The 21978-nt window shown below is 43.9% G+C and overlaps 1 long non-coding RNA gene across 1 annotated transcript in view; it reads right to left on the bottom strand.

Annotated features, from left to right (window-relative positions):
- Nucleotides 1–1715: 1715 nt before the first annotated feature.
- The window catches only part of LOC103348321 (uncharacterized), a 107081-nt gene continuing 86818 nt past the window's right edge, over nucleotides 1716–21978 (bottom strand). The window contains exon 4 of the long non-coding RNA XR_011380152.1: nucleotides 1716–21343. This is a non-coding gene — a long non-coding RNA (uncharacterized lncRNA). The remainder of the gene's footprint in view (nucleotides 21344–21978) is intronic.

Raw genomic sequence — 21978 nt, 5'->3', positions numbered from 1 at the left:
CTGAGAGGTGGGAGCCTGTAAGAGGTGATTAGGTCATGATTAGGTCTCTTTTTGAATGAGAATAAGGCCCTCATAAAAGGAGCTTCTGGTAGTAGCTGCCTCACTTGCCCTTCCGCCTTCTACCATGTGAGGATGCGGGGTTCCCCCCTCGGGACGCAGCAGCAAGAATCATGACAATCAATTACTGAAAGAGTAAACCTCATGAGAAAACCAAACTTACTGGCTTCTTGATTTTGGATGTCCAATCCAACAGAACTGTGAGGAAACAAATTTCTTTTCTTTAGAAATTACCTAGTCTCAGGTATTTTGTTACAGAAGCAGAGATTAAGATAATGTTACAAGGTAACTTAGTATCTCTGTTGTGTGAACAACAGGAGATGGCGTGGCATGGGAGACAGCAACCTTTCACAAATCACATTAATTGGTTATTTTTAAAATCTTTATGATTTTTATTTTCTTGAAAGGCAGAGAGAGAGGGAGAAAGACACAGGTTCATTCCCTAAATGCCTACAACAGCCAGCACTGGCCAGGAACTCCATCTGGGTCACCCCCATGGTTGGCAGGAGTCCAGATACTGAGATCATCATCTGCTGCCTTCCAGGATGCATCAGCAGAGAGCTGTATCAGAAGAAGAGCTGAGATGTAAACTGGCACTCTAATACGGCATGCAGGCATCTCAAGCAGTGATATAACCCACTATGCCACACAGCCCACCAAATAAGATTATTAAAAAAAAAAAAAACAAAAAAACTTTAAGCAATTCCAAATGACTTAGATTGATTTTATTTCCCCAGTGCTGTACAGGAAACAATTTGATCCTATAATACAAGAGGTTTTGAAAGTTCACAAAAATATGTACTATGGGCCGGCGCTGCAGTTCACTAGGCTAATCCTCCGCCTGCGGCGCCGGCACCCCAGGTTCTAGTCCCAGTTGGGGCGCCAGATTCTGTCCCGGTTGCTCCTCTTCCAGTCCAGCTCTCTGCTGTGGCCCAGGAGTGCAGTGGAAGATGGCGCAAGTGCTTGGGCCCCTGCACCTGCATGGGAGACCAGCAGGAACCACCTGGCTCCTGGCTTCGGATTGGCGCAGCGTGCCAGCCGTAGCAGCCATTTGGGGGGTGAACCAACGGAAGGAAGACCTTTCTTTCTGTCTCTCTCTCTCTCTCTCTCACTGTCCACTCTGCCTGTCAAAAAAAAATATGTACTATGAAAAAAATGCATGGATTTCATAATTTTCTTAAGCAAAAAATAAATTTATATTTTAATTTAATTTCCCAAAAAACTTTTTAAAGCACTCCTGTAGGACTGCAGTCAATGTTCTGCTCTTCGCTCCCCTGTTCTGTGCTCAGGAAGGCTCACCCTTGTGGCTACCTACCCGGGCTCCCCTGGTTTCCAGCTTCATTGAGCTAATGAGAGGCACCAAAAGATGTTCAAATAAGGGAATGGAAATCAGAAAGGTCTTTCTTCCTGCTCCTCCTGCTTCAACTCCACTCTGGCAGCAGCCACATTGCCAGGACCACAGCTTCTCCCACACTTCCTTCCTTTCCTTCTGCTGGTCTGGGGAGTGCGCTTCCCACTGTGGGTTGCTGATTTCTTAAATCTCCCGGGTATGCTATAGTCTGTTTAACAAGTCGTTTTCAGCTAAACTCTTTTGAGTGTACTTGCTGACGGATACACCATGTTAAATAGTGCGTTTTTATCCCAAGTATATCAGGAAGTTATTGAATTTATTATCATTTCTTTATTTGAGAGGCAGAGAGACAGATATTGCCTTAAGCCAGTTGAGAGGAGCTTTATACAAACACATACATACACACACACACACACACACACACACAGAGAGAGAGAGAGAGAGAGAGAGAGAGAAGCAAGTTCTCCTATCTGCTAGCTCATTTCCCAAATTCCTGCAATGCCCAGGGTTGGGCTGGGAACTCAACCAAGATCTCCCATGTATGTGGAAGAAATCCAGTTATTGAGGCATCATCACTACCTCTTGGGGTCTGCACTGGGGGGGAACTAAAATCAGGAGTTGGGGATTGAACTCAGGTACTCCAATAAGAAATGTGGACATCCTAACCAGGGGCTTAACTGCTAGACAAAATGTTCACCCCCATTGAGATATTTCAGGCTTGAATTTCAAAAATATATAACTCTGGCCATGGATTGGGGAGAAAATTGGGAAAGAAGAGAGCAGACATAGAGGCGTCAGGTAGGATATTATCACAATGGCCCAGGAGAGAAATCATGGTGGCTTCCCTAAGATGTTTGCATAGGTGAAATCAGAGGGTTCAAAAGATGTACATAGTATGTACTAGTTTCTAGAAAGTTTATCTTTCTAACTACTTTTTTGTATGTCTTGATGTTGAGATACATATTAAAAGATTTTTTTCCTTTTGTCCTCAGAATATGTTCTTTTTTTTTCCTTTTTTTTTTTTTTTTTTTTTTTTTGACAGGCAGAGTGGACAGCGAGAGAGAGACAGATAGAAAGGTCTTTCTTTGCCTTTGATTCACCCTCCAATGGCCGCTGCAGCCGGCGCACCACGCTGATCCAAAGGCAGGAGCCAGGTGCTTCTCCTGGTCTCCCATGGGGTGCAGGGCCCAAGCACTTGGGCCATCCTCCACTGCACTCCCTGGCCACAGCAGAGAGCTGGCCTGGAAGAGGGGCAACTGGGACAGAATCCAGTGCCCCAACCGGGATTAGAACCCGGTGTGCCGGCGCCACAAGGTGGAGGATTAGCCTAGTGAGCCATGGCGCCGGCCAGAATATGTTCTTAAAGAATTGTTGCTTATTATAATAAACTACTTCTAACTTATCAGATTGTCTTTAAACATATGTTTGAATATAAAGTAAACAACCTGGTGATGGACTCAAGATAGAAAGAAGGGGCTAGGGTAAGAGACTGAGGTGACAAAAGTAGCTATTGTTCTCTGGCTTTTGATCACATCCCATGATATGAGAAGGAGCACTGAAATAACAGATTTGTAGGGCTAGATTTCATGATTTTGACTTAGTGTATGTTAACTTTGAGTTATCTTTAAGATGTCTGAGCGGAAAAATAAATGCATAAGTCTAGTGACTTAGATTAGAAGCCTTGGTTGGTAATAGGCATTTGGGAGTTGCCTGTGTGTAGGCATTAATTAACCTCCAGAGTTAATTCCCTGGGAAGAAGAAGTGCTCTCAATGTCCCAGATAGAAATCTTACGGAGACTCTTTAGGGACCCTAAAAATGAGGTCAAATGAGCAAATACGTTAAGTGACTCTTCCAGCCGATATTTAATTGCTCAGATCAGATGCAAATATCTTAATACAAGCATTGAAGTTATCAAATAATAAAAGAACTATTTTACTAAGTACCAACTATAGACTTTTCATTACCTATGTCTGATGAAAGGTGTTTTAATGCCTTATAGAGAATACATGCTAAATGAACAAATGATATACTTATTTTCTCAAAAAAACCTTTGTTCACTCTGAAGTGTAAAGACTTCATATTGCACAAATTTGAGTGAAGTTGTCATGGTAACTAGCTGCAGAGGAATGCTATTAGTATTTGTGTTGCTCCATGTTTTAGCAGTGTGGCCCAGGTTCCTGTCTGTCTTACCTCATCCAAGGAAAAAAATAACTCCTTCTTGATTCAGAATCTTTTCTTCAGCACTTGCCAGCAATATTTCCCTGGAGTCCTGTTTCTGTGTCCTCTAAGAATATTCTCTGCATTTGACCAACCATGCTATGGGATCTCATCCTTATCCATCCTATAATTAAACTGCCTAAATCTGAACATACGCAACAAAATTATCCAGTTTTGTAAATGTGACCAAACAGTGCTATTTTTCAGCACAAGAAACATCATTTAGTTATAAATGTGCATACATGCACATACATGCACACACACACACATACCTGTACTGGAACATCTCACAAAACAATGCTTACATTTGCCATTTGCAATCCACTCTGACATTTTCTGGTTTTTTTTTTTTTTTTTTTTTTTTTTGATACTGATGGTCTCCCATAAGCTTGATTGTGATTCGTGGGTCCCACTCCCAGACGGAAAACGATTGTCTAAGTTCTAGACCCTCCGCTGAGCTCATAGTTCTGCCTAACTATAAATGCATCCTTGGCTCTCACAACGACCTAGTTGTTGTTGATGTTCGCTAATTTTTCAGCCCAAAGTGGCTAGGCAAAAGGAGAGGAGAGGATGTCGGGTGACCCAAGTGGTTAGATGAGGATACAGCTACACCGGCATGCACACATGCGTGTTTGTCCTGCTTCCAGGGAAGATGGCCCTTCTTCTGCCTGGAGTGTGCACATAGGCACTTTTTTTTTTTTAACAGGCAGAGTGGACAGTGAGAGAGAGAGAGACAGAGAGAAAGGTCTTCCTTTGCCGTTGGTTCACCCTCCAATGGCCGCCGCGGCCGGCGCACTGCAGCTGGCGCACCGCAGCTGGCGCACCGTGCTGATCCGAAGCTCCTGGCCAGGTACTTATCCTGGTCTCCCATGGGGTGCAGGGCCCAAGCACCTGGGCCATCCTCCACTGCACTCCAGGGCCACAGCAGAGAGCTGGCCTGGAAGAGGGGCAACCGGGACAGAATCCGGCGCCCCGACCAGGACTAGAACCCGGTGTGCCGGCACCGCAAGGTGGCGGATTAGCCTGTTGAGCCGCGGCGCCGGCCTACACACAAGCACATTTAAGAGGAACTCTTGCCTGGGTGTCACTACAAGAGGAGTTGTGCTCTACTGAGCAACTGCTATGCTTTCTGCTTGAGAACATGGCACCTTGTGAGGATGACTGGGTTTGTATCTTCTTGTTGGCTGCCAGCGACCTCCAAGCCCACAAGTGTAACTTTCCTTCATTTCTAGAGCCAAGTTGCATTCCCCTCCTGATTTCCCTTTCTCTCTATCTACAAGGCAGTTTTTTTCTGGAACATTGCAGCCTATAAAGCACTGAGGAATGTACACAAAAATGGAAATCACTTCAACGAGATGGCAAAAAATGGGAGCCTTGCTATCAGGCTGCTTGAGCTCAGTTCCTGACCCTTTCTCTCCCTAGTGGGGACCTAACCTCTTTGAGAGCTGCTGTCCTGGTGGATTCAATAAAGGAAACAAGAGCATCTTCCTCAGAGGATTATTGTGAGGGTTACAGATAATGCATGTGAAGTGCTCCAAGTCTGGCCACAGCAGTAAGTGCTCAGTTAGTGCTAACTACTGTTGTCAATAAACAGCTACAAATCAACTTTATTATGACACTGTTTCTGGGGACACACACATACTCACACCAGTGGTATGCAGGCCACAGCCTGAAGAAGCATGAACAGTCTACATGGCTCTGAAGCTAGTGGGATGAGTGAAGCGATGGTGTGTTTGTGACACTCTAGTGCCATGGGAAAATTCACATGTAATTCTTTAGGTGATTATATTAGTATCCTTTGAAGGCCAGAATTGAATGCTGCAGACTGGGTAGTTTTTAACAACCCAGTTTAACCCAGAACAAATTGATGTCCTTGGAGTTCTGGTGGCTGGAAGTTCAGGATCAAGGTGCCAGTTGTGTTGGTGCTGGGGGAGTTCCCTGCCTGGCTTGTAGATGGCTCCGTCCCCACCGTTCACCGTGAGCACAGGGAGGGAGCACTCAATGGTGTCTGTGTTTCCCTTTCTGTAAGGATGCCAGTCCTGCTGGATTGGGACCTCTAGTGTCCTCTGAGCACCTCCTACCTCCTCAAAGGACCTATCTCCAAACACAGTCCCCTTAGGAGTTGGGGTTTCAACATATGGATTTAGCTGTGGGTGGGGAGTAATTCAGTCACTAGCAATAGTCACTGATAGAAGGGAATACAGCAACTGTCAAGGCAGAGGGAAAAGCAGAAGCAACCAGAGAGACTGCGAGCTTTCTCTCACAGAAGGGGGAGGAAAGGCAGGGAAAAGTGTCACCTGGGGAGGCTGTGCCGAGCAGGGACGGCCATTCTGAGACAGGCAGGCTTGCTAGCTGATTGCCTCACTGACTGCCATGAACACCCTGGCTCCTCCTGATCTGAGACTCACAGCTTCAGATCCCAGGAGCTCAGCTGGGGCAATCACGAGAAGGGGCGTTCTCCCATGGCTTGTGGAATTTCTTTCTTTCTTTCTTTCTTTCTTTCTTTCTTTCTTTCTTTCTTTCTTTCTTTCTGACAGGCAGAGTGGACAGTCAGTGAGAGAGAGAGAGAGAGAGAAACAGAGAGAAAGGTCTTCCTTTACCCTTGGTTCACCCCCCAATGGCCGCTGTGGCTGGCACACCACGCTGATCTGAAGCCAGGAGCCAGGTGCTTCTCCTGGTCTCCCATGCGGGTGCAGGGCCCAAGCACTTGGGCCATCCTCCACTGCACTCCCGGGCCACAGCAGAGAGCTGGACTGGAAGAGGAGCAACCGGGACAGAATCCAGCGCCCCGACCGGGACTAGAACCCAGTGTGCCGGTGCCACAGGAGGAGGATTAGCCTATTGAGCCGCGGCGCTGGCCTTGTGGAACTCTTTCTACTCAGAGCCACGGGAACTACTTCTTAATGCTTTGCTTGGCCTGGGGCCTCCAGCAGCCTCACCGCGCGGATGTCTCCTGACCACTGGTTATTATCAAGGGCGCTGTTTTTTAGATCTCATTCATAAAAATCTTTAGTAATGGCCAGTAGATGAAATTACAACAGGGACGAGGTAGTGACTGTGGACTAGGTTCCTGCCAACTCTGACAAAGCTAGGGAGGTGTGTTCTTATGTACAAGTAACAGGTCTTGAAAGTGAGTCACATTTTATTATTAAAAAATATTCCATCAATCATCTTACCTAAAATGAGTCAATATGAAAGCTAATATGGAAAATTTGAGTTCAAAATACCCTTAGGTCTGGGCTAAAGTGAAAATGAATTGACTTTATAAGATAGGACAAATGGCCAAATCTCAGTTTATGGAAATATCATAGGCGAGATTAACTCTTTGCTTCTGTCATTATTAACAATAAAAAGTAAATTTTAAAATTAATAAATTGAAGATGAAGAAGTAGTGGGAGAGAGAGGTAAGAAGAGGAAGTGGAGGAAGAGTAGGAGGGAAGAATGGAGAGGAGGAGCAATAAGAAAACAATTAGGAGGAGGAAGCCAATGGGAGGACAGAGCAGAGGAGGGCAAAGGATGGAGAGGAGGAAGGGGTTACCAGGAGGGAGGAAGTGGGGGGACCATGCTGAAAAGAGTAATGGACAAGAATCAGGTGGAGTCTGGGCTCTACGTCCACTTACAGACTTAGACTTAAGGTCTTTGAATTTCAGCGTCAAGTATTGTGTTTCTGGGGTCTCAGTATCTCACTGCATACTTGGGTGCTGTTTCCTACTAGTGGTTTTGAAAGCTTTGTTGCTGTTCTTTTGATCTTTAATTTGTTTTTGCAATAAACGTCTTATCTTAGCACAGGTTATAGATGCCCATTATTGGAATTTAGACAACAGCAGAGCCCAGAGGCTCATGGCTTTAGGGAGGTACTGCTCTAAGAGACCCCAGAGAACACTGGATGACATCTAGATGCAACGTCTAAGCCCTCTCCAACTTGACGCAACTTTTGTGACTGTCACTCAACAATCCTACGACATGAAGTGTCACTCTGATGGCCACCACAGAGCCCACACTGTAAGCCTGCTCGCCAGGTCCCTATGCTGCCCACACGCAGTGCTTGGAATCATCCCACTCAGTGCTGGATGTTGCTCTCCAAGAAGCAGCAAGATTACAAGGCGGTTTCAAATGTTCACGAATTAGCCTCCGTATTCTGTGTGTAAAGTGGAAGTGCCCCCAGCATGACCGGCACGCCGTGATGTCAGATGCCACAACAGCAAGACTTCAGCCACAGTGCCAGGAAGAACACTCAATCCTGACTCCGCCTGCCACAGCATGGTCCAGCTTACCATCATCCAGGGGGGCCGCTCTGAAAAACCTGGGCTGATATGGTAACTGGAGCAGTCCTGGGAACTGTTCCACGCCCACCTTCGTGCATATGCACAGCCTCTGCAAAGCCTAATCTGAATTCACAATGCAAGCAGGGGCCAGCCTCTGTATTCTGTAACCCAAACCTCAGGCTGGAGCCAAATTGTGTAACCGACTGGCAGCAAGCAGGTCAGAAATGAAGTAAATGTGGAATGTCCAAGTAAGCCCTGAAGTGTTTTTTTTTTTTTTTCTCCCTTATTGTTTGGGTCCAAAGAGATCTTCTGGACAGCTCACCATTAAACAAAGCAGTGTAACCAACAAGCAGCCGTGGCCAAAGTGAATTCACTTTCGGAAATGACAGAGGCTCTCAGCTTCCCCAAAGATCAGCCTTGCAGCTGCCACTCACCAGCAACGGACACAGCACGTTGTGTCCACCGACACACTGTTGGGGATGACTTCAGAACGCCTGGAGTTTGGCCGGTCTAGTTCACAGACTGTCTGCAGTTTTTCCCCACATTGAATTAAAACCTTGTTCTCCAGCAGTTCAGTCCTAACCCCAGGTGTTCTCAAATACAAAGTAACTATGCAAAACCTACCATGGCCCATAGAAACCGGAGTAAACATTTGATGCACTCATACTTAAACAATCTTTCCTGTATTTCTCTATTTTTTTTTTCATTCAAAAACATCATCTTCAAGTGTTTGTCCCCTGCAGCCCTAACACTGAACAGCTGCATGTGTGGAGAGTCATTGAGTATTTCAGAAAACCTCTCAGAAAGTCCATGGTCCCCTAAGATAATGCCACGCAGGGTAATTTTCTCATCAAGCCTCTTAGCTTTAGGTCAGAGTCATACCATCCTCATTCAGTAAATGTCCTTTTGTAACTCACATGGATCCCAAGTTTGGATTAGCAGTGATCTAAGTCTCTGATTTTTTTAAAAAAGATTTTATTTATTTATTTGAGAGGTAGAGTTACAGACAGTGAGAGGGAGAGACAGAGAGAAAAGTCTTTCATCCACTGGTTCCCTTCCCAAATGGCCGCAATGACAGGAGCTGGGCCAATCCAAAGCCAGGGGATTCTTCCGGGTCTCCCACATGGGTACTGGGGCCGAAGCACTTGGGCTGCCCTCTACTGCTTTCCCAGGCCATAGCAGAGAGCTGGATTGGAAAAGGAGCAGCCAGGACTAGAACTGGCGCCCATATGGGATGCTGGCACTGCAGGTGGAGGATTAACCTACTGCGCCACCGCGCTGGTCCCTTTGATTAATTTTTTAAATAGTAAAGCATATGTAGCTTGGCAGACTGTTATCTTTCAAAACACAGGACCCAGGAATGGACAATACCAAGGAATTCCTGAGAAATATTATAAGGAAGTAATTAAGGGAACTGTAGGAAAAAAACCCATCCCAGCCCTATCTGTAATAAAGCAATATGAAAAACCAGTAAGAGAGGAATGGTTAATAAATTTTGACATACCATCATATAATAAATAATAAACAATAACTAAAAGATGCTACAGATGTCAATTTATTGAGATGGACACAAGAATGCTCATAATATATTACTAAGTGAAAAATAACAGGTTACAAAAAAGTTTAAGGATGACTTTTTTTTTTAATGCCATGACTAGGGCAAGAGAAACTGCCAGTGGCATCTAGTAGGTAGCAACCAGGAAGGATGCTAAACATGCCACAAGGCAGAGGATAGATGCCCACAACAGTTATCTGTCCCCAAAAGCCAACAGCGTCAACGTCGAGAATCCTGCTTTTGATCTAAGGGAGCTTTTAAAAGCTCATGAAGATGAAATTAAAAGATAAAAGAGGTCTTCAAAAAAGTTTGTGCAAATACAATAAAGATTATGCGATTATGCCTGGCTTTCCAAAACTTTCAATTGAAAATAAACTCATTTTATTTGCATTTTCCATGAACTCATTGACATATCTTCATACATGTGTACTTAAAAGCCATCAGCTCATCATGTTCATTTCTCCCCTCCTCTTGTACTGCCTGGACACACATACACACAGCTCTAGGGAACTCTCCAAGGCTAAAACTAGAAATCTGCAAGCCTAGCTGGGCCCATTTTGTCATCTATCTACTGATGGATAAGATCTGCCCACCAATTTTTTAGGGTTACCGTGAGGGTAAAATAGAAAAATACATTTTTAAATGCTTTTAGAAACAGATGGAATCGATTAACAAGCTCTGCCAAGATACATGCTGAGGGGGAAATGAGATGTTTAGTAGAACATGAATCTCACCCCCTCACCAATAAACACTGTATTTTCTACTCTTGTGTTATGTAATGAACATTTACTAAGCACTAGCTATATAGAATAAGAAATGTGATTAAGGTTTTGATAGAAACCACACAAGGTTTTAGCACAAAGGTAAAAATATCATCATTTCTGGCCTGTAGACAACTAGAAATATTTTTTATGAAGCTGGAAAATGTTCTCCTTATTCCTCTCTATGGGTATGGACCAGAGTTGCGAAAGTACGGCTGAGTTAATCCCAGAACTCATTAACCATGCTCGTGTAATCAGACAGTGATCATTTTTGTTGAAGCCTCTACTGAAGCCTTATTTATATGAACTCTGCCCCCTTTTGTTTGGCTGCCAATATCTAAAGCTCTCGAATTCCTAATCTATAGATCACAGATGTAGACAGCTCAAATCCAAGAAACTGCCCAAAGAAAACATGAGTCTCTGAAGCAAGGGGGTTCTCAGGATGTAAGAAGTTAGATCTTAAACAGAACATAAGGATGTTGAAAAACAGGAACAATTCTTTTAAATTGAACCAGGTACATTCATTCTTTGGTCAGGCTCCAAGTGCTGATTTGATTTGTCAGCGTGATGTAAAATATGCATGATTGCATCTCAAAGAGCAGAAAGGCCAGAGTCACTGTAACCTCAGAACTGTGATTCTACACATGTGCTTAAAAGACTTTTTCTCCACTGCATTTTCCAGTTTTTTCCCTCAATTTATGACAGAACTGTCTACATGAGAGCCAGTTGGGGAATTCTGGAGGAACAATAAGTTGTTGTTGTTGTTGTTGTTGTTGTTGTTTTGACAGGCAGAGTGGACAGTGAGAGAGAGACAGAGAGAAAGGTCTTCCTTTGCCGTTGGCTCACCCTCCAATGGCCGCTGTGGCCGGTGCACTGCGCTGATCCAAAGCCAGGAGCCAGGTGCTTCTCCTGGTGTCCCATGCAGGTGCAGGGCCCAAGAACCTGGGCCATCCTCCACTACACTCCCCGGCCACAGCAGAGAACTGGACTAGAAGAGGAGCAACCGGGACAGAATCTGGTGCCCCGACCGGGACTAGAACCTGGTGTGCAGGTGCCCCAGGAGGAGGATTAGCCTAGTGAGTCACAGTACCAGCCTAAGTTTTTCTAATGTCTATGAGAACACAAAATGCCAAATACACTTACGACAACTTGGAGTCAAAAGGGTGGCTGTGGGAATGATGGCTTTGTCATCTGCTCAATGAATATTTATAAAATGGCTTTTATGTAAACATCGCAAGGATAAATTATCACATTAGAAGTAAACAAGTGAAGAAGAGCTTGCCATCTACCTGAGAAGACACATACATGCTTAAAACCATGTTATCTGAGGTATGTCATCAGACATGGAGATGTGCCCAGTGAGCAACATTTTTAAATTTGATTTTATTTATTTAAAAGGCAGAGTGACAGAGAAAGATTAAAAAAAAAAAAAACAGAGAGAGAACTCCCGTGCATTGATTTACTCCACAAATTCTAGCAATGGTTAGGGCTAGGCCAGGCCAAGGCTGGGAGCCGGGAACTCAATCCAGGTCTCCCACGTGGATGGCAGAGAGTCAGCTACTGGAGCCATCAGCATTGCCTCCCATACTGTGCATTAGCAGGTAACTGAAACAGGAGCCGAGCCAGCACTCGAATTCAGGCACTCCAAAATGAGATGTGGGCATCCCAAGTGGCGTATTAACCACTACGCCAAATGTCCACCCCTCCACGAACTTTGTGAAATATCCTCATTGAAAACAGTGATCTCCAAACTGGGATACAAATCCCCCAAGAGGTGTGCAATATGATCTGTTGGGGTCACAGAAGAAAATAGCAGGTTTTCTAATGGGACATTTAATTTTATCATTTCTAATTTGTCTATGTTTTTCTATGTATACAATATACTACTTTGGTAGCATGTTTACACAGTTTAAAAATAATGACATATATTTTGGAGATGAGTGCCCAGAAATACTTGCTGGTAAACTGCAAGACCCAAATCCACTGGAGTCCTGCTGTGATGTTGTGTATGCTACACTGGAAGTGCAAACAACTGCTCTGGGAACTCCTACTCCTGGGCTTGGGGCATGGCCACAGGGTACTGGGGAAGGAAGGATCAAGGAAGAAGGGACAGGAATAGCAGGGGTAGATTGAGACTCCATTTGGGACAGCATGAGTAGCTGAATCTCACAAAAGCAGATAGGTCTTGTACACGCATGTGGGGGCTACATCAGGTTGCCTTTCAGTCAGTGCAGGGACAAATTAGCATCTGCAGAAAAGCAAATGTCCCATTGAAGAACTCTCCAGAAATTTTAGCTAAAGAAGAACAATTAAAAGACCAAAATTGTCTTTTTCACTAGTTCGCTGATTCTAAGCTAGGTATAAAGGCCTTATACTTTATAATAAATTACACAGTCATGGTGCATGCCCTTTCAATGCTTATAGCTACAAACTGTAGTCCTTTGTGTACAAGAAAGGCTTCCATTAAGAAACCAAAAATGATTGAAACCCTGCAGCCTATCACTTCTAAATTAGTCACACTCTAAACTGAAGACACTGCCAAAGTTAAGTCATCCCTGTTGCTACTTCCCAGAGCAAAGACTGCGTATACACTCACACTCAATCTTGGCACTCCATTTAGCCTTTCTCCAGTGAATTATCAAGTCCCTCACCTCCCTGATTCAGCCAAAGTGTGTTTGGGATTAAAAATCAATTTACAAAATACTGCAACCAAGCCCCACAGAAACACTGCTAAACACCTTTATTTTGTGCTAAAAATGAACCCCAGAGACAGAAGGAGTGCCTATAGTTGAAGATGCCATTGTATGGCAGAACATCCCACAGTTCCAGTAATGACACACTGATATACTCTTGAGTGTTAGGACACAGAAGAGAAACAATCACTCATGGTTACTGGTTTTCATGGCTGCTAATGTATTAAATGTCTTCAATCCATTGTCCCTTAATTCCAACCAGAACCTGCAAACCTCATAAGCAAATCAAATACAGACTATCACTAAGAAATACTGCTCCACCAGCTACTGTCATGTTGGCTGCTGGACAGGAAAAGAAATTCCTCTTTTGAGGGTATCAGGCTACTGTTTAGCTGTGGTCTCAGTGAGTAAAATGTCAACAGAAGGAGAAAAATGTCCAGATTATTCTGTGATACACCCTTGAATTTTTGTGATCTTCTGTGAAAAGAAAACATTTCCTAAGACCAACGGAATGGTTTTAAATCTTCAGCCACCGTGGTGTGTATAAAACGTTTTGCCCTAGAGCTCTGCTGAGATTCTTCTTCTGTGTACTGCCCAGCGAAGTGGCCTTTGTGTCTGTCATGACAAGCGCCTGCAGAGCGGAAGTGGTCCAAGGGGCCAGTTCTCAATGTCAAGATGAAGCAAACGAGCAAGTCTGCATTGGGGAAAGTGGAAAGCAGCACAAATTAGAATTCAGAGCTGGATTAGAGAAGCTTACAATTAGTTGGGTCAAGTGGGATTCCACAATTAAAAAACAAACTTACAGCTAGAGGGGTTATTTAATCCAAATTAAACTGTGCGCCATCATCTTTCAAGTTTATCTAATTAGCAGTCTCTACACAGGAACGCTACATACTTCATTTAAAAATATATTTAGATATATATGTAAATCTCTAAATGTTTTTTCTACATTGCCCCCAGCGATAATGTTTGCAAAGAACTATTTATGCTTTCCCTCAATTCAAATATTACTCTTGCTTCATTTATCACCTGTCTGAAATTTCTTGAATGCCTTTCTCTAAGTGATGATATAGGAATCTGCTACTGTGTCTCAGAGACAGCTGGACCACCCTAACAGTCCACCAAGGGATTCAGAAGTTATATTTAATCAAACATATCTTCATCTGGAAAAGTTCTGAATTCTGCATTGGTGCACAGAATAAATAACAGCGTAAATGTCATACTTTCCTTTGCAAGCCTTGGTACTGTAGTTTCCCCTTTCCTTCTGGCCTTAAATTTCTTAAGCCTGTGGGATGCCATTTTGGTTTGGGGTGATAACTATCTAAGCTATTTGGGAAGTATACTAAGATGGATGAATCGGTGAACTTTTGGATGGAAATAGAAATAGATGAATAAATCTTATAAGAAGTAAAATAGTTTGTGTGTTCTATCATTAATTGTAATTTTTGTCTTCAAAAATAAATAACCATTCAACCTTTACTTTCTCTTAATATAAAACCTACTCTCCAGTTTAAATGAAACATTGGGGTAATTTAAACTTTCCAAAATTAGATCCCCCAGATATCATAGAATAGGTAATTTTATTGTAACTATTTCATTTTTTTAAGCTGTTCTATCCTTAATGAAGGAAAACGTAATGTCCTTTCAGCTATGGGATTAAAAAGAAATCCAATGCAGGCTATAAATAGTAAATGTGTACCATACAAAGAATCTGTGAGCTGGAAATATTTCCAGAGATAAGCTAGTCTACAGTCCCACCCAGCACAGGAAGTCCCAGTCAAATATCCCGACAGATGGTTATCCTGTCTGTCTACATTTACGAGGGATCAGGAAATATCTTAGAATGGAACTCATTCATGGTGGAACAGCCTTAATTTTTGTCAAACTTTCTTTTTGATGGGATGTGCATCCCTGTAACTTTCCGTGACCTACCAGGCTACCAGATCTGCAAAACTGTTCTCTAAGGAACCTTGGTTCATATCTAGTGACTGCCACTTCCTTTCAAGTGTTCTATACCCCCGACTACGAGAATAACAAGAGGGAACAGTCAAAGAAGAGGCTGGATGTTAAAGTTAGGATGTAAAACATTTAAGTCCTGTAAGGAATGTTGTCTCTAACACAGTGATATGCAACAGAGATAAATACAGACTAACACAATTCAATCAACCCATTGTGTAAGCAGAGATAGAGGAGACCTGGCTTAGCAGAAATATGTTTCTCTTGTTATGCAGACTTTACACACTTAGCCTGCACCTAATTAGAAATAATTAATGAGGAACTACATATGAGTCAGTAGTATGACATGGCTTTAAAAAGTCTGAGCAATCTTAGTTTAGCATTACCAGAAACACAATTTTCTGGAAGATTGTATGTGAGATTGTCGCTCTTTTTAAAAAAAATTTTTTTAATTTTATTTATTTATTTGAGAGAGAGAGAGAGAGAGAGAATAAGCCCCCATCTGCTGGTTTAGTCCCCAAATGCCCAAAGGAGCCAGAAACCAGAATACAATCCCTCTCTCCAATGTGGGTGGCAGGGACTCAATCACTTGAGCCATCACCTCCACCTCCCAGGGTGCACATTAGCAGGAGCTGGAGCTGGTAATCAAACCCAGGCACTCCAAAGTCAGAAGCAGGCATCTTATAGGTGTCTTAACTGCTAAGCCAAATGCCGTCCCCCACTTTTCTTTATCACTGCCAAAACCCATCTCTGAACTCTACATTATGGGTCTTTCAACAAACTGAACGCTTCCAGAAGTGATCAGGACAGCAGAGGATCTGGCAATCTTATCGGAGGTGAAAAGGAAACTGTGGTTGTAGAAGACGAATGCTTGTGCTGGGGAAGAAGAGTTGGGCTGCAGAGCACAGAACCAAAGGCACAGATGAAACCAGCAGGGAGTCAGATGTCCACTGTGAGGAAGGGCTCTCCAGTGCCAAGGTGGAAGGCAACATCATCAAACAGAGGGTGCCCCCCGTGTTTGCAGTGTCCAAGTACTGTCAGTGTCCTCATGACAGAAGTGTGGTTGAAGAAAAGCAAGCACTGAAAACAGGGACTCGGATGTTTACTGAATGCCTACTACTTGCCTCTCCTTGGCTACTGGCATTCACTGAATGAGACAGACTCACAGGTTTACCCTCTGTTCGGAAGGGTATTGGGCAAAAGAGTCTTGAACATTTCTGGTTAGCCCTGACATTCGGTGCTACTATCAGTCTACTATACACTACATTATTATTCAAAAGCGGGAAAATGTGCCCAATATAACTTTATAGGACACTAAGAGACAGAAAAGCCCTTTATACATTCAGTCCTTGATTCAACATTCACTGAGTTTCTATTACATGCTGGGTACCCAGGTGCCCCAGGAGAAAAAACCAACCCTCATGGAGGTCACATTGTGTCATTTTCACCACATTATACAGCCCTGTCTCCAGGACTTTAGCCAGTTCAGAGACACAACACCATTAAATACAATGATCATATAATTTATCTTCCAAGGCAGGGCACTTTTGAAAGTGAAAAGGGTGCTATTAATAATCGTACAAGGACAACAGGTGTAAAAGGGGACTTTCCAGACAAACGAGGACATCTGGTCACCCTATTAATAATCTTCCAAAGCAGAGGGAAGCCCAGGCCTTCTGAAAATAATAAATCTCCTTGGAATCTGAATGTGCAGATTGGGTTTCAATTACTCAGGCAACCCAGCTCTTCTTGTGCTCTTCTACAAAGTACTCCTCCCTGCCTCACCCATTCCAGAAATCACCAAAAGCAATCAGAATCTGTCCCTAAGTTATGCTAAGAACTGTTCTTCTCTAGCAGTAAGAACTACATATTATAAAACTTGGATGTTGGGGCCAGCATTTGGCGCAGCAGGTTAAGTTGCTGCTTCCAATGCCAGCATCCCCTATCAGAGTGCAGGTTTCAGTCCCAGCTGCTCCACTTTAAATGCAGCTGCACTTCTAATTAGCTCCCTGCTAATGTGTCTTGGAAAGCAGCAGAAGAGGACCCAAGTGCTTGGTCTCCTGCCACCCATGTGGGAGACCTTGACAGAGCTCCAGGTTTTGAGCTTCAGTCTGGCCTAGCCCCAGCCACTGCAGCCATTTGGGAAATGGACCAATAGATGGAAAATCTCTATCTCTCTGTTTCTCTCCCATCTGTCCCTCTCCTCTCTCTTGCTGTCATTCTGCCTTTCAAGTAAATCTTTAAATAACACTTCTTTATTTAATCAATTAATCTTTAAAAAAAAAAATCTTGGGTGCTACTGCCAAGGGAGTGGACTAAGTAGAGAAAATGTGTAAAGAAGGAGTGAAGAGAAATTGATGAAGAGAATCCCCACAGTTCTCCCAATGCCCAGGGTTCCCATCTAGAACAATCATTGAAAATCTGTATGCTAAGCACTGTGCCAAGATGAAAAAAGTCCAGAAATTAACAATTATGATACTATGGAAATTGTAATTGAGAGACAAACACTGAAAGATGTATTGAAGCATCCTAGAATTCAACACTACATAATTAAGTTGCAAAGCAATCAAATCCCAGCAACAATGGTATGCCCTTTTCTGTTTACTCCCCCTGTGACTTAGCTTCCCTTGGGGCCTTCTCCAGTCTGTCTTTTATAGAGCTGAGGAAGGTCCTAAGGCTTCACAGGTGTCCCAGGATCACCCTCACCTCTCAAAATAAATCCTTCAGCAACCTTAGCTCCACGACTTCACCCGGCCACTTCCCTACCACAAAGGTCACTCTAACTTCACACCATTTCCTTCCTGTTGCATTCTATTCAGGGAAGGCTTGGCATGGGTTCTAAGAAATTCCATGAATCCATATCTCATGGCATGAAAAAAAAAGCCAGGGAGAGAGACTCATATGTATACCAAATCTGTGTGCTAGAAGGTCCTCATTTTTCATCTGACCTAATGCTTTCTGCAACCCCATGGAAGAGACCTTATAATTCCCAGTTGAGCTGAGTTCGGTGAAATTCAGTGTCCCACACAGACTCACAGAGAGGGTAACTGGTAGCATTGAAGATCAGGGCTGCTTGCTCCAAAGCCAACAGACTCCCTGTGTGCCCCATTTTCCAAAAGACTTCCCTCACAACTGGGGAAGCACTGGTCCATGCAAGGACTGGTGGACAAAATTCCACATCAAATTTTGTTTGACTCTAACCACAAAGGGGATTTATCCTCTGATAAATGTAAACTCTCTAGAAGTGACATAGTGAGTATGGTCAGTCAGTGATGCTTCAGGACACAGAATCTGCCTGGGGAGGAGACACTGGGGAAGGAAGCAAGAGCGGGCAGAGGGCCGGAGGGAAAGGAAGGAGTCGTCTCAAGGTGAGGTCAAGAGGGAAATCGTAGAGGGGAAGGCCTGGGACCTCAGACAAAGGCCTTTCCCTGGAGATCTGGGTGGAGTTATGTCCTGGGGAAGGTCAGAGGCTGTGGAACATCCTTTTCTATAGTAGAGACAGGAAGCTGAAAACGTCTTCCTCCAAGCAGACAACTATAACAAAGCAAATTTACATAGGAAGAAATACTCCCCAAGGAAAGTTGGTTAGTAGGGTTCTATTTTTCAATTTTTATCTACCTCTTTAATTATAAATAAATTGTTTTATTATGTTTGTCAAAAGACTCATGCATAGCAAAGTTGGATTCAGGATCAATTTCTATTTATTTTTCCATAGATAAATATATTTTAGCAACAGATAATTGATCAGCATTTTAGAAAAAAGATAAAATATATAAAAGTTAGGGCCTCTTTTCCCTCCCTCTGTCCCCACATGTTCCGAGCATCATTGATCTATGTCTGAACCAATGAATTGCCAAATTTCCTGTTGAGATGACCTGGAATCTGGGGTGAAGCTGCCACACTGATACCACAGGAAAGTCAATCTCTTCTGGTCCTTTCTTTCCAGGTTACCTATCTGTATACGCAGAAGGGACTAGGAAATTAAATCACATGTTTGAAATTTGGCTTTTTTAAAAAAAGATTTATCTATTTATTTAAAAGACAGAGTTACAGAGAGGGAAAGAGATAGAGGGAGATCTTCCATCTGCTGGTTCACTACCCAAATGGTCACAATGACCCAGCCTAGGCCAAACTGAAGCCAAGAGCCTGGAAGTCCATCCATGTCTCCCGCAGGGATGCAGGTGCATAAGAACCTATGAGCCGTCTTCTGCTGCTTTCCTAGCCCCATTAGCAGAGAGCTAGATTGGGAGCAGAGCAGCTGAGACTCAAACTAGCACTCACATGGGATGCTAGCATCACAGGCAGCAGCTTAACCCATTGTGCCACAATGCCAGCCCCTGAATCTTTTGTTTGTTTGTTTGTTTGTTTTTTGACAGGCAGAGTGGACAGTGAGAGAGAGAGAGAGAGAGAGAAAGGTCTTCCTTTACCATTGGTTCACCCCCCAATGGCCACTGCGGCCGGTGCACCACGCTGATCCAAAGCCAGGAGCCAGGTGCTTCTCCTGGTCTCCCATGCGGGTGCAGGGCCCAAGTACTTGGGCCATCCTCCACTGCCTTCTCGGGCTACAGCAGAGAGCTGGACTGGAAGAGGAGCAACCGGGACAGAATCCAGCGCTGTGACTGGGACTAGAACCCGGTGTGCCAGTGCTGCAGGCAGAGGATTAGCCTAGTGAGATGCAGCGCCGGCCTTGCCCCTGAATCTTAACTTTGTAAGTGATATAGTCTGAAATTGCTCAATAAGATCTGATTATACAAAATTAGTGCATTTGCCTCTGACTGTGGACTCATTGCTCCCTATATCCCATTGAGTTGAAATTACAGCTACGCCAATTACCCTGCTGGGCACCTATCATTGAATGAAGATGTATTATCACCTTCAAGAAACACACAGACATACACACTAAACTAAGAAGATTACCACGAAACTCCTTCATATACTGGATCTGGCATTGTTGAACAGCAGGTCAAGCCACTGCTTGCAGGGCGTGCCATGTCAGATTGTCCCTTTGAGTCTTGGCTACTTTGCTTCCAGCCCCTACTAATGTACTTGGGAAAGCAGCAGAATAGGGCTCAAGCAGTCGGGTGCCTGCCACCATGTGGGAGACCAGGCTGGAGTTTCAGACTCATGCCTTTAGTCTGGCCCAACCCTGGCCATTGCAGCCATTTGTGAAGTGAACCAGCAAGCAGAAGATCTTCCTCTCTCTCTTCCTCTCTCTCTGTCATTCTGCCTTTCAAAAAAATAAATCTTATTTTAAAACAAATAAATACTATATAAATATGTCAGGAAGCAAAGACTGTAAGGCTAAACCATCCAGGCAGAGCCAGGGCAACTGCCAGAAGTCAACTCTGCTCTTTGCTATATTTCAGTGAAACAACTGAGAATCTTGAACTTGGTCCAAGAAGAGAGAATTTATTTGATCCACTTTGTTCTGTGTCATGCTTTCACCCAGGAAGCTATGTGTAACTTATTTTAAGTGACAGTTACTTAACCAGGCTCTGGAGATGGGGGGGGGGGGGCGCGGTTAAAATAAGCAGGAATTTAGTGAGAGATTAAAACACCTGCATCCCAGGGCTGGCGCCGTGGTGCAATACGTTAATCCTCCACCTGCGGCTCCAGCATCCCATATGGGCATGGGTTCTAGTCCCGGTTGCCCCTCTTCCAACCCAGCTCTCTGCTGTGGCCTGGGAAGACAGTGGAGGATGGCCCAAGTCCTTAGGCCCCTGCACCCACATGGGAGACCTGGAAGAAGCTCCTGGCTCCTGGCTTCGGATCGGCGCAGCTCTGGCCCTTGAGGCCATTTGGGGAGTGACCAACAGAAGGAAGACCTTTCTCTCTGTCTCTCCCTCTCACTGTCTGTAACTCTACCTCTCAAATAAATAAATATACTATTAAAAACAAAAAACACCTGCATCCCACATTGGAGTAACTGAGTTCAATACCAGGTTCCATCTCCTGCCTCCAGCTTCTTGCTAATGCAGACCCTGGGAGGCAGCAGGGATGGCCCAAGTGACGGGGTTCCTGCTCCCTACTTGAGACCTGGATTGTGTTCCCGCCCTGGCTTCAGCCCAGAACTAGCCATTGTGGATATCTGGGGAGTGAATCAACAGAGGGAAACTCTCTCCCTCTCAAATAAAATAAAACAAAAATACTCGGCTCCCCTGCTGTTACACAGCTTACATTGTAATTGAGGAGTCAGAGGACGAGACAACAATTAAGAAAACAGATTAATAATAACACAGTTACAGATTGTGATTGCTGCCACGAAGAAAGCAGGCAGAGTAATGGATGGTGGGGTTGAGAGGAGCAGGTGCTCATTTTAGATACAATGCGCAGCGAAGCCCTGTCTGGGAAGATGACAACTGAACTACCTCTGATGGAGAAAAATAGTTCAGCGACATAAAGAGCCAGAAGTGGAGAAGTCTGGTCCGTGACTGGCAAGAGCAAAAAGCCCTGAGGCAGGATACAACATGGCATCGAGTTTGAGAACCTGTTAGGAGAAAATACATGAAGTGAACCCTTTGAAATACATAAAGCAAAAAAAAAAAAAAAAAATCCCAGAACTTCTGAAAGAAATACACAAATCTCCAATCACACTTGGAAATGTTAATAAATTACAAATGACTATAAAACATAGCAGCCAGAAATAGCAAACATGGATTATATGAGAGTATTTTTAAAAGTTCATGGAGAAAAAACTATGAATGGATTTTTACACTAAAATCAATTTATATTTTAATCCCTTTATTTATTTTTAAAGATTTATTTATTTATTTGAAAGCCAGAGTTACACAGAGAGAGAAGGAGAGGCAGAGAGAAAGAGAGGTCTTCCATCTGATGGTTCACCCTTCAATTTGCCACAATAGCCAGAGCTGAGCTGATCCGAAGCCAGGAGCTTCCTCTAGGTCTCCCCACATAGGTGCAGGGGCCCAAGGACTTGGGCCATCTTCTACTGCTTTCCCAGGCCATAGCAGAGAGCTGAATCGGAAGTGAAGCAGCTGGAACTCGAACCAGCGCCCATTTGGGGTGCCGGCACTACATGCGACAGCTTTACCCGCTATGCCACAGCGCCAGCCTTGTATTATTTGTTTTTCAAAAAGCATTTATTTATCTATTATTTATTTG

Source organism: Oryctolagus cuniculus, chromosome 11 (genome assembly GCF_964237555.1).
Source record: "Oryctolagus cuniculus chromosome 11, mOryCun1.1, whole genome shotgun sequence".
Taxonomy (NCBI): Eukaryota; Metazoa; Chordata; class Mammalia; order Lagomorpha; family Leporidae; genus Oryctolagus; species Oryctolagus cuniculus.
The sequence above is the reverse complement of the archived record's forward strand: the minus strand, read 5'-3'. Positions and strand labels throughout refer to the sequence as shown.